The sequence below is a fragment of the Oxyura jamaicensis genome, chromosome 1, assembly GCF_011077185.1.
Source record: "Oxyura jamaicensis isolate SHBP4307 breed ruddy duck chromosome 1, BPBGC_Ojam_1.0, whole genome shotgun sequence".
Taxonomy (NCBI): Eukaryota; Metazoa; Chordata; class Aves; order Anseriformes; family Anatidae; genus Oxyura; species Oxyura jamaicensis.
Window position 1 is genome coordinate 33,401,806 of NC_048893.1, and position 11,256 is coordinate 33,413,061.

Below are 11,256 nucleotides of genomic sequence, written 5' to 3' on the forward strand. Positions count from 1 at the left end.
GAATTGACAAATCCCACTCTATCCAAAAACTCCTCAGGAGCCCCAACATAAACAGACATGCAGAAGCTTCTTTCATTCCTATGCACACTAGAGGCTGTGCAACTGATAATAACACAATGTCCATATATAACACATGTTGGTGCCACATCCTTATTCCACAATGCATGATAGAGATAGGCTCACGTCAGTAACGGCAGAGCAGAGGTACACCCTGGCAAACCTACAATCTTGTTCCTTTTTGTAATTCATTTTCTCTTCAACTTGAGAGAATCTGTGGCACCGTGCAGCACTGGGGAGCATGTGATTGGCAGCTCCACAGGTGAATCGTAGTGATGGCAAGTGAGGCAGCAATGGAAAACCAAACCCTTTTAGCCTGACCTTTTCCCCTCCCCAGTACAATCTGTGCCAGAAGAACTTGTTGGAATACTCACTTGGCATGTGGAGATCTGTCTTTACATTTAATAAGAAATTTAACAGTCAAATTCCCAAGCCAATGCCCCTGCCAGCGTTGTGAGAGCTGGCATTCTGAACTCATTTGCTTTCTGTTGATGTGGTCCTACTCCACATTTGCCATCTGTTTAAAACACACATGAGAGATAACAAACTGTTTTAAATCCGTGCTCTGAATCAGACCTCTGTTTCAGACGTATCTGAATGTTGATCTCCTATCTCCTAGGTGATTATCCTAAAAACTGAGTGTTGCAGTAAAGAAACACCAGCAATTCTGAGAATATAATTCCTGCTTTTTCATCATAGCTACCCCAAAAAAGACATTGCTGCATTGTTGAAGGAATTATAATAATATTTCAAAATCTGACCGATGCTTTAAAAGAAGTCATTTTCATATAAAAACTGAAACAATTACCAAATTTTCCCCAAATTCAGAATTATTTTCAGTCACTCAAAATCTTTGTTTTTCCCTGACAGACAATTTTTCAAAGATTTCACTCAAATATGTTGATATGGGAACTAATACCAGCCAATTTATTGAGTGAAAATGATAACGCTATGATTTGACAAATCTAGCCATGAACTGGCTTAAACTACAATTTCCACAGCAGATACTTGCTGAGGTCAGGAGTTTCAAACCATTTCTCCAAGTCCTGTAAACATGTCTAAATAAAAACAAATAAATAAAAAATCCACTCACAAAATGAATCACATGGCATGGACCAAACTCTGCTCTCATTTAAGTATTTTTTGACACCAAGCAGGTGTCCATAAGGACAGATAAAGGCAAATAGAAGAAAATTTCTGTCCATGTCTTCACCTGCACTGAGCTCATCTTATTCTTTTCCAGAGGAAGACATAAAATAAGCTTTCAGGATATCCTTCTGAGTAGAAATGTTTTGGAGACTGTTCTTCCCATTTTTAGGATCATTAAATCTCTTGATTTACTTTTCCCTGAGTTTATAGGTTCTGCAAAATAAGTATCTGAAAGTTAGCTGCTTAATATATTACACTCTGGTTTGGTTATGGTTGAAAAAGAAAAAAAAAAAAAAAAAAAAAGGAATCCCAAGCAACTCACATGCTTTAGCAACCTTTTATCCTATAATGAAAGACCAGCTTTTGGAGTAGTTCTTAGTAATGCAGACTCAAGCACAAGTAAACCAAATCAAGCTGTAACACATTGTAAATAAGGTCTCAGGAAGCTGCAGAGAAGAGTTGTAAGAAACTAAAATTTGGATTATTTTTTGTTAGAAAACCCTCATGTTCCAGCTCACAAAAATTTCTATGTTAACATGGACATCTTTGTCTTCTGAACTGCCGGCAGTAATTACGGGATGAAGATTTTACAAATGAAGGGTTTCTCAGGGAAACTCAGGTTTCTCTCCTGACAAAGCCATCAACTGGCATTTCCTGTCAGTACAAGAGGAAAATTTTAAAAAATGATTCAATTGAATTAAAAATTATTCAGACTGTAGCTATTTGTAGAACCAAACCAAGACAGCAGCATAAAGTTCAAAATGAAAGGATAAACTGAAATCTATAATTCCTTGAGTGCATCTATATCTCAAAATGCAAGCATTTATGTGACGTGACTCTAGTTAAATTGCTGCTGAAGAAGAGGACATTACCTGTTGATTGTTATTGCATTGAATGTTGTTTAAAATCTTGACCTAAGAAAGATTTAGATTATCCTAGAAGAAACAGAAGTTAAAACTCTATGTCTTTCTCTCCACTGAAATTCAACATAAACTCAATGGTAAAATTGCATAAACAGACAGTAGTGATTACACGTGATATTTGGTGAATTTTCTTGTGTAGACAAAAAGTATGAGGATTCTGTGTATGTAGTACAATTAGAGATGAATTAGGTGTTGATCAGCTTCAGATTTGTGAGTTTCCAGGGTCTGTCAAAGTGAAGTAGACATGACAGAAAGACAAGTGTGTCTCCAAATACAGGAACAAGTCCAGATGTTCAGATGCACAATAATGAGATATGGACTGTCTGAATATATTAATTAAATCTGAAGCTCAAAATATTTTTGTCTGAGGCTGGAGCTTCATGAACATAATTTTCATATTTTTTAAACATGATAAACAAGTCATCTTCAGGTCTTAGTGTCCAGTCATATATATATATATAAATATATATATATATACTAAATTTAAATGATTCGCTACTATGATAGCTTGATAACAAATATATACATATGAATACCTATGTAGAAAAGAATGTAAAGCAGACATATTTTATCACTCCTTTTTCAACCATAAAAAAACATTTAATATTGTTGTACTGTATTGAAAATGTATTTAAAGTGATTAGAACGTGTATAAATCTGGTGTCTACAAGTAGAAATGCAAATGGAGTCAACAGCTATGACATAATATGAAGTAGTGTCTAAAACGGGGCAAAAAGCTATGGAAACCTCCTGGTAAAAATGAAATCTGTGTTTTCAAACAGTTTACTCAACAATTTCTATACTGCTTAAGAGTGAGATTTTCAGAAGTGCTCTTGAATGAAGCTCTTTAAAAAGCATTTCAGCCCTTCAATGACCCTAGTTAAAATCACTGTGGACAAATGTATTAGTGCTGCTAAAATATGGATCTCAGATTTAAGCTCACAGGAGGTGAATACTGTAATGTACAGAGAATACCTCTGTTTGTAGTTTGTTCAGTGTAGGAGTGCTTTTGCTGGACTGTTTCTTAAGCTGGCTTAAGCATCCCTGATATCCTCTCTAATCACAGCCTTACACTACTTCTTTAGTAAATGAAAAATGTTTTATCTGTAAGGTAAACTAGATCAATGAGCTAATCCAGCAAAGACAGGGAAAGAGAGGAAGTAATGGAAGGAAATGAAGGAGATGAATAAAAGTGAGGAAAAAAGGGGAGAAAGGAAGGAAAAAAAAAAAAAAAAAAAAAAAAGAAGAAGGAAAGGAAAAAAAAAAAAAAAAAAAAAGAGAGAAAAAATTAATTCTCATTTGTCTCAGTTCCCAAGTTCAATTCAGTACATGGCCACCCAAGCAGCTGTGCCACCACACCTGAAGGGGCAATGTGAGGGCAGAAACAAATGACTGGAGTGTGAAAAGAGAGGAGGAGTGTACTGACACCACACTGCTGCCAGAAGAAATGCAGATCAGATCCATTTTCAGGCTTTGAGCAATTTCTGACAAGAAGCAACACTGCCATGCTTTATCTAGGTCTGCTCTTACTGAGCCCCAGCAAAAAACATGCATCCGCCAGCTTCAACAGCAACTGTGGCCATTTTGAAGTTGTGGGTGATGCCTTAACAGAAGTGGCCAAAGGCAGAGACAGACTCTGAAATTCTTTGAATGCCCATGGCTTGGTGACTTTGGAGTACATAGGCATAAACATGACAGCTTTTAGTACCTGCACACAGGAGACGCAGAGCTGTACTGCTCTAAGTAGGTCAGTACGACTGAGCAATACAAGTTGCCTAATGTACAGTTTCCCCAGAAATATTTCAGAAATAGAGGAGTAGTTTATTTTCTGGCAAAGCACCTCTGGTCTGTATGCAATGTTGCAGACAGTGCTCAAGTTTATATATTTACACCATTCTCCCAGTGAAGCAGCTACTCCTGTAAAAACACAATTTTGCTTGTGTGGCTTTGCTTGTCTGTTCTGGGGCTCCTCTCTGCAAAGCTTTTGGTCAGGGCACATCTCTGCTTGCCTTTCCTCTCAGCTGAGACAACAAAAGCCTACAGCACAGCTTAGGCACAGATATATTTTTATACGATTGTTTTTTATTTGTTCTGCAATGCTGTAAAGATAATATCACAAACTGGTATGGGCAGCACTTAGCTTGGAGTTGTGAGAAAAAATATGTTATTTGGGATTTACATCATTGGAAATGCTAACTGTAGCTGGGGAAATTCACTGGAGAGGGAGCAAAGTCAGAGTTCACCGGGGGGAGCTCAGCAGAAGCACTTGAGAAAAGTTGCTGTAAGAGGTGAAGAATCTTTTTTTGTCAATAAAACAGCTCCATCACTGGAGCTTCATAACAGTGGGAAAGCAAAACATCATATTGTTTATCAGTACCATAACAGCAACACACATTTTGCACACAGACTGTATCTAAGCCATTGAAATATATTATGAGTAAGGGTACTTGGGTAGTGATTTTTCTACAGTTTCCAGCTGAATAGGAAGAGATCATTAAGAAGGATTTATTTTTTTTTTAAGATTTTTTTTTTTCTGTCTGATTTTGTGCCCATATATGTGTGTGTATATGTATGTGTGAAGATGCATAATATATTTCAGTAGGAAGCCAAAGAAAGTCAGGGGGCTTTTAGATGGAATAGGGTGGAAAACCCGACATTTGACTCTACTGGCCTACCACTTCAGTTTTGCACTGCTCCCAGGGGCCCTGAAGCAGACAGAGGCAATGGATAGGAAGGGAAATTGCAGTGGGAAGCTCAGCACCTGCCCCCTGGACCATGCACATACCCTGCCACCTCACAAGGCCAGGGAGAACATCCTTCCCTGAAAAGCCTGTGGAAAAAACCGTGGAGGGAAAGGGTTTTGTCTCTTACCAACCATCCTTGGGAGCAGTATTTGCAGGATGTGTCCATCTGGCCTCTCTGGCCACTGCAGCTGTGGTCGTTAGAAATAGGGCTGCTATTTGCTGGATATATGTATACTGTGCAAAGTGCAGAGCAGATAGCAAAACAAAACAAAAAAAAAAAAGGTGGGGGCAGAGGAAAGTCTGCCACTGGAAGACAAGAAGCACCTTCCCCAGAGACTAAACCATATATATATATATATTTATTGTTGTTATTCTTATCCTATTGCTGAATTTACCCCAGGGTATCTTTTGGCTTTGTAGTGGAGAGACATTAAAGGAAGCCTTCAAGCCTGCTGTGGTCTCTGTTGGTTCTCCAGATGTGTCTCCTCACAAAGCCTTTCGTCTGCATGGGTACAGCATTGCTGAACTTCTGAGCCCCTTCACTGTTCGTTAACACTTAGCAAAACCTCTTTCCCACACCAAAGGTTTCCACAGCTTGTGAGCCAAAGGTACATTATCCCATGTTTCCCCTTCCCAATATCTCATGTTACTTGTACAGACTGCATATGGAGCTGTGGGTCTGGTTTTTAGCATTTCATAGCCCGTCTTCTGTTGGTTTAGTATGGTAATATGAGCATAGCTAAATACTCTACTAGAGTGGCACTCACAGTATCCTGGAACCATGTCATGTCCATGAGCTCATGTTGAGACAGAGCCTCTTTGGCTGAAGTGAAGTTCTTATCATATTTGTCTCCTTTTAAGTGAAGACTTCAGATAAATAGAGCTTCTCTTGTAGGCTTGTTCAATGAATGTAGTTAATTAATTTGTTGGCTCTTACCATTGTTTTTGAGTTTTGGTTGCGTTATTTCTGAGGGAAAATTAAAGAAAAAAAATACATAGGTCTTAACCTTCGTATTTCTCCATAAATTTCCAAAATGTTTGGAGTAGCACACAACAGGAATAAACCACCTTTCTTCATTCTTCAGTAGAGAAAGGAGTACGAGAGCTAAATTTAGATATTCTGCTCAGGATCTACAATATCCCTGCTATTCCTGAAAACATAGAAATATCTAGGAGACTTCCACAACAGCGTCTCTTTCAGTTTTTCTCCATCCTTTCTACCATGAAGTGTTTCCTAACATCTGGTCTGAATTTTCCTTGCTACATAAACCTCTCTATCGTATTTTCTAGCTCTCTGCTAATTCTATTGTTCTTTGAAGAACCTTTCAACAGGTTCTTCCAGCTTGGTACTGAAAAATGGATGTAATATTTCTTCTGAGCTCTCTACAGGCTTTCATGAGACAGAAAGATGAGTCTGTAGGCAATGTAATCATAGTTCTGTGATTAAAGAATTTGCCTGGAGGGGAAGAAAGTAGGGCTCAACTCCTCACATTATCACAGATCCTGCAATGCTGATGGTAAACTGTGTAGGCCCAGATCCAAAGAGGTTTTAGGGGCTCATTAAAGGTTTCTTGTTCCATTCAATTACAAGCCTAACCTCTCTCCTACATTTCTCCTTTCATGCTGGTAGGTTTGCTGAGAGAATGCTTTCAAGTTGAGGTACACACTGGAAATGAACAGGGAAACCAAGTTCATTGCCGTTGATGACACTTAAATATGAGACAGAAGCCAAACCGTTGTTAGTCATGTCAACAGTGATTTACTTTTAAGCCTTTGCAGACCTAAAATTCAGGCATCTGAGGAAATGCAGCGTTGAAAAATGAGGTGCTGATTGAGTCTGGGCACCTCCAAAGATTAAGCAGGAGCTTTCAAGAGCTCAGTTTTAGGTTCTTAAATTCGAAGTCTCTCTTAAAGACATCATCACCTTTCTTGATCCAGGTCTTGTGTTATCTGTTTTTTGTGGCTCCCTGTTTGGAAAGGGATTTGGAAATACCTACTCTCCCAAGTATCTCTTAAGTGAGATAATAGTACTTGAATATTTTGTGGGGTATGAGCCTGAATATTTTCATAGAAACTGAAGAAAGCTCAGATAACCAATGGTTTCAAACTGCAAATTCAAATGAAAAAATATTGTAGACTTTTCTCATTTCTTAGTTAAACAGTCTAATCTCTAGACTTGTTATATAAGCAGAAAAAAATAAGGCTAAACTACAGACTCCATATCTCTGTGGATGTGAGGTTGTCATTAGGAAAACTGGGGTGTATATGGAGCTTATTTGTCCAGGAACAAACATTTCAGAAGGATAGTTTCAAGATCACATTTTTGGATGTATTCTCTTTAATGTTGCTATGACTCATTTTACAAACCTTTGGCGTGCATTTTTACATTACATATGAGTAAATACATTATCTGCTTTAAATTCTGAGGTGTTAAAAAGTGAAGAGATCAGATATAACAAAAGCAAAGGTTCCACTAAAGCACTGAGAATCTTAAGTTTTTATGAAAACAATAGAAATATTTTTATTGCTATTCTGCAAAACTGAGCTAAATTTTTTGAACGGGTCTTTTTCAAAAGTCTGACAATTGCATCCTGGAAATACCACAATCTCCTTCACACTGATCTCTTTGCAACTCTCTCTGTGGTGCCAGCTAAAACTCCTCAGAAACTGGTTTGGTCTGAGATTCAAAAAAGATAGCGAGAGAAGTCAACTCTGATCTCAGTAAATATTACTGGATTATTATCTCCTGAATTTCTCTGAAAGTTTTCATTGAATGACATACCTACATTCTCTTTAATATAATGGATTTCCATGATCTGATTAAGCAAATTAACCCAGAAGAAAATAAATCTGTCTGAAGAAAGGAAAGGTCTGAAGAAATTCTGCTGGATTCACGAGCTGTGCTCTCTACTGCAATGATGTAAAAAATGTCAGCTTGATGCTGGAGACAAAATGGGACCCTGCAGCCTGACACAGATAAGAAATGGAAAAGTGAGGGCCAGTGGAAGAAACAGATAGGTGCTTTCAGTGGCACTGAACTCTTATTGATTGAAGAAGCAAATCCTGAGAAACTCACTCAAAATGTCAATAGAAGAACTGAAGGCAGTTACTATGAGCAGATGGTAAACACCCCAGAAATCTAAAGCAACTCAATATGAAACTGAGGGACTGCTTCATGGTAGTGTATAACATATGCCTTGGCAGCAGTGCCCAAAGAACAAGAAAAGATGAAGGCTTCTCTTTTTAAAAAAGATACTGAGAAAAGCAATTAATAAATTCTATGAAAGATAATAGAAATAATAATAAAAATGAAGTTACAGACACATAAATGTATAGAAAATAACAGGAAAAAATTAACACAGTTTTTGTGAAAGAAAACTCAGCCTTATAAATTTAGCTATTAAAAATATGAAGTAAATAAATATAGAACATTAACTGTGTTCCTATATTTTCACAAATGCTTATAGCAAGATCCATTATCAAAAGCTCTTAAAAGCTTATGACTGTAAAGCCATAAAAGGATCTCATAGTTATAATAAAATAGTAGATACTGCACTGTAATGCAGAAAGGAAACATTATTCATAACGAGGAAGCACAAAATTGAATTATATAAGAGCAACATCTGAAAATCACGGTTGATCACAGTTCTCTGAAAATATCACCTCACCACTCAGTCAGAAGTGAAATACTGGAAAACCTGAGGTAATACAAAATGTTACAGTATTACTATATACATCAATCTGAAAACTTCTCTGAGAGATTGGAAGAGAGGAACTAATATTTTCAGAAGTTACATTTGTATTCCATTGTGTTATATTTGTCAAATTATACAACAGTATAGTTCTTTCAAAATAAGAAGTCATACACATTTAAGTTTAAAACAAAAAAACAAACAAAGAAAAACAGAACAACAAACAAAGACAAAACTTGTCAGTTTTTTTCAGATTGCAGGTTAATAAATACTGTAAATTATTCTAAACCTGGTGCACTGCTGAAAGAGGTAGTGTCATCATGCTGTCAGTCTTCTGCTAGTCCTCTCCTCTCCGTTCTGTTTGTTCGGTTAACTTTCAGCTGGTTCCAGTCTTGATTTTACTCACCATGTGGCCTCACCAGCACCAAAATAAGTGAGGATTGAAATGTATGGCAAAGGCTAACATTAAATAGTATCCTCTTCAGTGCCACTTCAAGTCAGATTGTTCTTAACTACAGATTCATAACACAAATCTTTGCTCAGATTTTGGTTTGATAGTAGACTGGGAGATGGTTAGTGTTTGTATCTGCAGCTGTGAACCTAAAAGCCTTCCTAAATCAGCCGCTTTATAAATATACATACAGACTGTATTAAGCCAGCCCTATGCAGCTGACATAAAAAGACCTTGGCATCTAAACTACTTCTTGCACCTAACATAGTCAAAAGTAGATGATCTTCAGCTACCTTCATGTACAGAAAAATTGCTATTATTTTAGTAAGAAGACTAACTCCTCTTCAGGGAGCAGCACTCTGGATGGACAATATTGAATTTCGTAATCTCACATCATGTCTTTGCACACTATGAGATTAGGAAAAGGGTAGGAGTGAAGCTGTTGTGGGCAGCAATATTTAATTGATACTGCTGTCTACAGTACCGAAGTACAATCTACTGCTGTCACTAAGTTCTCTGTTATGACTGGTGTCTTCATTGGTCTGATAGTATGTAATAATTTTAATAACATTAACTGTATGTGACCCCACCTGATAAGAGTCTTTTTATAGCTCTTTTCCCTGTATAAGGTATCACCTGGTGATTGTCTGCTGGAGAATTTTCATCCTATGAGATTATATTTGATCTCCCTAGAACAGCACTTAATGTGAAAGACACTGAGCAATAAATCAAGGTATGATTTCTATAGCCAGAGGGATGTAGCAGTGAGTAGATTCATTATGTGAATAAGGGTTCAGAGACAAGGCCATAAGTGTGCCCAGAATGTTGTCATTGTTCAAAAGGAAACAGAAAAAGAAATGCCAGAAAAAAAAGTCTGTCTTTTCACTTGCTTTTGCAGTGTACTTCTTGAAATGAAACAGAGAAAACAGAGAACAGTAGCACACATTTTCTTCTGCCATTTCTTTTCTATATGTCCTTAGTAGAAAGCAAAGCCATCGGAGCAAACACACAAGATTCACCCAGACCTAAGCACTGCACCTGTTATATTCATATGCTATAGGAAATAGGAAAGAAAGGCAATGAGTCATTCCTTCTGGTCTTTGATCAAAGCGTGACAAAGGCTTTCCACATGTGTAACTGTATGAGGCCCTGGGCAAGATACCATGTGCATCACTCCTTTGGATGTTGGTGTGTGATATTCTGCTATGGATGAACACTAGAAATCTTAAAACACAATACTTCCTTTTTCAACAGATTAAAAACCTCTCCAAAGAAGGATATAGTATAATCCACCTGAAGAGGGATTGTGTGGCTTCTGCAGGCATCCTGACTTGTGTTGATTTCTTTGTGAACTCTGAAAATACACATAAAACGGGATTTTTGCCCATATGTCAATTGCCTATCTCAGTGTAAGTGCATGTTGTCCAGGTAACCCCTTTCCTTTTCCAGCATGAATCCAGGTCTGTTGCTCAGCTGGGCTGAATCCCCCCTTGCTAAGTCTTTTAAAACAGCCACACACCATGTGGGCTAGTTAAAAGCCCAAAGAAGAAAACGTTGAATGAAGTGATCTTGTAGGGTTTCGTACTTTATGTGCATGTTGCCTAGTCACCCTGGTAGCATGTGGTTGCAGCATGGATCTTGAAAACCTCTGAAGCACACAGATCTGTTAAATGATACTGAGAATATAGATCTTCTAGCAGGCATGTAACCCTCTAAGTCAAGAGCTTCTTATAGGAGACAGCAAAGCCACACAATAGGAAGTAATGCCCTTTTCTGCCTTAGAGGTGGGGAAAACCTTTATTATTCTGATGGTAGAAATTGTAAAAATTCTTATGACTTGCACAACTGATATTTTTGTTGAAAATTGTTATTTTGGAAGAGGGAGTGGTAAAAGCATAATTTAATTTGCCTAGCTAATGAAAAATAACTTATATACAATTTTTATCTATGTGTCATTATTATGACTAGAGTAAGGTTATTTTTTCATCTTTTCTCTTTTTTCCCAGTTAATATAGTTTATCCAGTCACTATCAGATCCCCACAGTTGTTTTTCTGCATGGTGAAAAACTTTACCATTTAAGAGAAGAAAATACTTAACGTGACAGCAAAACAAGTGAAAGAAAGGATATTTCTACATATGTTACTGAGCTTAATTTTAGCTGATTAAAATCTTATAACTCTGAGTGGCCTCATGGTAGGTTTTTTTTTTTTTTTTTTTTTTTTTTTTTTTTTTTTTTTTT